Raw genomic sequence first — 6005 nt, 5'->3', positions numbered from 1 at the left:
TTATAGAACGATGCGTAGTTGATATGAGGACAGCATGAACCCAGAAGGGAAAAAGCAAAACTGCAATTGAAGATAATCTTTACATTTTAAGCCTCAGTCTGAATTACATATTTTTCTAATCAGAGTAACTAACTTTCCATCTTAATTTGTACACTGTGGAAGAATTCCAGGGACTAACAGTGCAGCAGGAAGACACATTACTCCTGTCTTGTGCAGCTAGACAAAAGCTCAAAGATCAGAAAACATTATGTATAATGAAGTCTGAATACCCCATCTTAATTTTTCAATATAGTATTTTTAACTCCGCTGAATCTACAGCAGTTATTATTTTTGAAGTTGTTCAGTCTTGATTTAAACGCTTTGCATGATTACAGGTCCATTACAGTTGTACACAAATTATTCTAGAGTTGAGATACTGTGAAAAGACTGACTGAATTTGTTTAGCTTTGTCTTTTGTCTGTTAGCTCAGATTGCTCACTTTTTAGTCTGGGTTAAACATATTTATACTACATTAGATCTTTTATCTAATTTGTAGAATGCCCAAATATGAGACAACCACCTCCTGTTCTTGTCCTTCATGAGCTAAAGAGATTCTGCATACAAAACCCAAAACAGCCAAGGAAGTGCTTCATTCCTTCACATTGAAGAGCCACAGTAGTAGTTCCACTTCTATCAACACCAAAGCCACTCTGTGTCTTTACTTCACTCAGATTTATGATTTACTTCTTTTGTCTGAGGAATGACTGAATCCATTGGCAAAGTATCTTCAACCACCCACTTCTGTGCCATCCCTGGGTTTTTTCGTTTGGGTCATAAATTATGTAACTCCCTGGCTGCCTCATAAGTGTGCTCTCACGTCGTATTGTGCATGGCAGAGGAGGAGATGGGCACAAACCCAAGCTGCAAAGACAAGGCTGACCTAGGAGAGCTGATCATTCTTACATTCACTTGCCTGTAACTGTGACAAACCTGTTTTGGTTGGGGTTTTAGCCCTCTAGTTTTAACATCATGATGATAAAAATACCAGCTTATTCTCCTATTCCTGTTCTTGCAGAAGGTGTTAAGTATCCAAAACCCAGACTAATGATAGTCCATGTGACTAAAGCCAGCTCCAGCAACAGCAAGGTAGGCTGTGTTGACAAGAGTTTAGCAGATATTGTCAGAGTGTATTTCTAAATTATTCAGTGTCACTGTTATTTTTGTTCTGCGATTTTCATGGATTCACTGACAGAGGAAGTGACAGTTTGTACACTGAGATCAAGAGATCCCTCGGATTCTTGAAAACAACCTGTGACTGACATAACTGCAATGAGTTCTTATTTGCTTGAATGGACTGATTTGCTGCAGGTAGTTGACGGCAAGGCGATTATGTGAAAATTGGAAGTGTCACATCATAAGGAATTGGCTGTTTGTACACATCCAGTTGTTTGAAGAAGCAGACCGGAAGAGTGATAGAGAGAAAGCTGATGTTTGCACAAGTTAGTAGGGGGAAAACAATCACCGTAAGTGTGAAAGAACAAAGTACATTGCATAAGACAGGCAACTGACAGCAGAAACTAGTATTCATCCAGTTGTTACATGCTTAGAAGAAAGAGTAGGCCTTGGGAGGCCCATGCTGCACCTTTCTATCAGACTCACATCTATATACTCCTGTTTATTTTCTCTGTGCAATGGGACAGTTGTCGATGCTTGCCAATTCATTCTGATTAAGAGAGAGTGTGAATCTGAAGGCTGTTCCTGATCCTTCTCTTTGTGGACACTCTTATTCCCTCTGCTTTGATTTAGCCCAATCAACTCCTGAAAAGAAGTCAGTTTTGACGCAGTGTTGAGATTAATTGGAATAAGGTTTTCTTGTTTCAGGATAAGCCTAGTTTTGCACGGGGTTGTTCAGAAGCAACTATTCTGAGAAAACAGCTATTCAAACAGCCCTACAGTAACTCTACCACGTAGGCGAATCTTCAAGAAAGTCATGCGAGACTGCTGGGGGAGTGGTATAACATAAAAGCAAGGATACTCTCAAGCATGAAGGCAGCAGGAAAAAAATTCTCCATGAAAATTAATTTCTTCAGTTCCTTATCTCAGCACCCCCAGCCATACCAGTTAGAAAGCATGACACAGAGAAGGGCTCTGGTTTTGAGTCACATAGCCTATGGTTTGGCTGTCGATGTGCTTTCGCCCACCCATGGCTGAAGGGACCTCTGCTGCTGCCCATGATTCCTGGTGGCAGAGCCCTCCTCACCCCTCTGCCGAGCAAGGAAGAATTCCACTCGCTTATGGATTTGTACAAAGCCATGCTGCTCCGCTCTCCTGCCACGTGCTGCCCCATTTGAGTCGGGGCTATTCCCGTAGTGGCCACAGCCCCGGCCCCAGAGGGTCTCTGAGGCTGTGCCTGCATCCCTGCACCTCCAGCACTCCGAGCGCAGCCCCGCACCGCAGCCTCCCACCGCCTTCTGCCTGTGCCGCTGCCCCACGGGGCCCACAGCGGGTCCCCCACTGCGCTCACACAGCTGAAATGCTCAAGAAAGCGTGTGCTGGCCGTGCTTTTATCGGCTTGCTGTGCACCCAGCAGGGACACCACCTTGGGCCACCCTTACCACAGGGCGTGCGTGCAGCCTTCCTTTTCATTTTCTCCCTGGGAGGCGGAGAAGAGTGAGTTTTAAATACAATGCTGCGAGTTCAGCGCTGCTAAGCAGAGCCTCTCTGCAGATGCAGCTGGAGCTCCTGGCTTAGTCCTGGCACAAGCAAGGACAAAAGGTCTTCATTCCTCTTATGCAAAGAGACAATTCCTGTGGCAGCTGAGGGCAGCATTAGTATTCATGCCTTGGCTGCTCTGGCAGCAAGGCGACTAACTTGATATTAACTGTGGCACAATGACTGGGGTTTATGGGCTGTTTCTTAATATATATCACAGGTAGCCAACCAAATTATCCTATTTTCCTTGGGGTACCTGCTCCAACAACGGCCTTGAGTTTTTCTTGCAATGGTGGTGGGTTTTTAAGAGCCACAGGCAGGTTCCCTACTTGGCTCATTTGTTGTTGTGTTGTAATTTTGTGTTGGTTTATTTTCCAGCTGACCAAAGTTCCTCTTAAACTCAAGTCATCTGTGTTTACAAATATTTTATTGTGTAATATACTAAAGCTTTTTCCCAGCATTTGAACTGGACCACAGATTTGCTGCTGAGACATTTCCACATTGTATGCATTAGAAACGTGTTATCCTGAATGACTAATGGAAATTATTTCTGCTCCAGGAAGCAAAATGATGCTGAGCGAAAGAGAGAAGAGGGTTTATATGGAAACAAGAGTATATTCCCCTTCGCTTGGGCCTGCTGAAATGATCTCTCCCCTGCCCCCTCGTTGTGTATCTCACCACAGCACAAGGGTGTGCCAGAACATGTTCCCACAACCTTTCAACCCATTCCGCACAGCCTGCAACTTTCCTGGCTATTTTTGTGTACTCCACTCAATGATTAAGTGCCCAGGACTGTGATAATACATCCTTTCAGCACTGGCAACCAACAAAATGCAGTCTCAGCTGCTCACAAACAGGTTTTCCAGTTCTTCTTCCTTAAAAAAAAAAATGGATTATCAATAGATTATCCTGATCACAAGGGTGTAAACTTGGAGACGTGTTCTTCCTGGCAAAGACTTCAGCTCTTAGTAATCAAGGATTATTCTTGTTGACAATAGGGGTTCTGCATCTAACTGAAGCCCCTTGCAGGCTGCCTTTGCCTGCTCTAAACAAAGTGTCTCATCTGCAGCTGAAGATTAACCACGTCTGGGTCGAAACAGGGCAGCTATTCAATTTTACAAAGCTGTAGCACACAGTGGTTTCCTGAACACCTCTGGTTGTATAGTGGTATTTTAGCTTTGCCTCAACTTCTCAGTCTATTTACCAAACAGGCTATAACCCTGCTGATGATTTATTCTCAGTAGAAAAGCCTCTTCCCTCTCTGACATCTGACTGTTTTTCCATTGCCATACTGGGGTGTTGTGAGCTCCCACTCCCAGAGCAAGATGAATTCAATCTCATATTGACCAGGTGAAAGGGTTACCATCAATTCACTGTGGTTCATCATTCTTGTCAACACCAAAACAGAATCTTGTGGTCTGGGTTGGGGTGCACCCCAGTAAACCATTTCAATTGCTCCTTCAGTACCAGCTGACAGAGACCAAGGCACAACACATCCATTGCAGCTGACTGACAGCTTGCTGGCAGCTCACAACCCAAATCATGCCTGCTTGACATTATACCCTGCTGAGCTAATACAAAAAAAAACCCAACAAAATGGGAGCTCTACCATTGAACAAAGTAGGGGAGCATCAGCCACTGCAATGTGGGCAGGACATGGTGGAATCAGAAATCGGAGCTTCTGGTTCCCACCTTCCCACTCACCTTCAGAAGTGCCTGAATCCTTGAGGAGCCTTCATTGCCTGAGCTTCCAGGCAGGCTCTGCAGCAATGTTTGAAAGCAGGAGTTTGTCTTCCAAGTGCCTTTGGCACAGTGAACATTTCAACATTAAAGCTTGACTCACTAAGCAGAGCAGGGGTTAAATGTAGGGAACCACACTGTGGGTCTGGCCCTGCACAAACCTGCAGAGACAGGTGGTTTTTGATGCCAAGGTCACCTAGGATCAGGGTCAGGCAGAAGAAGAAAGCATTCCCCTGATGGGCTATCTCTGACTCTGCAAGACCTATCCTCTGAGTCCCCCATGGCAGCCAGAGGAAAGTCTCCATCCAGAAGCAGAAAAGGAGGCTCTTTTGGGACCTGCCAGCCACAGCCAATGGGAGCTATGCAGGCAAAGGGCCAGACTCCCACAGATATAAATCAGTCAGGCTCCACTGACATCACAGCTCTCCTCATTCACACTAAGGGAAAGTGCTGCTCACTGTATTTCAGGTGTTAGATTCTAATTTATACTCCCTCTCTATCCCACTACAAGGTAAATCACATTCATTGGCAAGCTCTTGGCTGAAGAGGGTGGTGCATTATACCTCTGGTTTCATTCTAAATAGTAAAAGCAAAACCTTAGCTTAGCCCTTCCAAACTACGGTAGGAAAATGCATGCCAAAACTGTGCTGTAAAAATATTTGGAATGTTAAAAATAGATTGGCATTTGAATAGCTGTTGAAAGGAGAAGCAGTCCCAACTAAACCTGGCATGACCAAAGCTGTTTATTTTCCCTTCACTTACTTCCAAGCAGGTTCAGCATAGGGGGCGATCATTTCCTCATAGGGTCTTTGTGTCCCAGGTAGCACTGGTGGCAGTTCCCAGTGTAACTGTAGCTGGTTTCCCACTGCTGTCACCTGCCTCCCTGGCCCGGCATCCAGTCTGGGCATTGTCGTCATCAAACTGGAAACTTTTTCACTACAGGAAACTATGAAGGTTGAATTAATGAGAACAAAAATCTCACTTAGAGAAAGACTAGCATCTTCAAATTTTAGCCTCTGAAACTCTCCTATGCTGTTTTAAAGGCAGAACCTACCGATTTATGAAATCTTCAGACAGATCAATGCATACAAACACACTCTGCTTCCTCAGTGCCCTGTGCTGATGTGCTTGCACATTGCTCATTTTCCACACTGAAGTCATGCTGTGCTAAATCAAACATTCATATGGAAGTCTCTGCAGCATCCTATTCATGGCAAAATAATGATACCTTAGTAGCATATTTTTCCAGCTCAACCCTTCAGTACCAATGTATTTTTATACAATCAATATTCATCTGTAAATATGAGAGACCTATGGAACTTCTTACAAATCTTTTGAAGGGCCAGAGCATGGGGCAAATGTAAGGGCTGTACTATGGAGGGGAACTGCTACCAAGAGGAGTGAAGAAGTCAATGTTTTACGAAGCCAATGGATAGACAGAAAAGCAGTAGAAATATAATCACATATTATTCTTGTCCAGATGAAGCTTCAAACCATCATTAGCAAGAAAGGGCTGCCAGTAGAATTATGAACATTTTCTGTGATATTTGACATGACCATATTTGTGTGTGTTT

This window comes from Chamaea fasciata, unplaced genomic scaffold, assembly GCF_029207755.1.
Source record: "Chamaea fasciata isolate MVZ Bird 193981 ecotype frontalis unplaced genomic scaffold, bChaFas1.0.hap1 SCAF_3, whole genome shotgun sequence".
Lineage (NCBI taxonomy): Eukaryota > Metazoa > Chordata > Aves > Passeriformes > Sylviidae > Chamaea > Chamaea fasciata.
The sequence above is the reverse complement of the archived record's forward strand: the minus strand, read 5'-3'. Positions refer to the sequence as shown.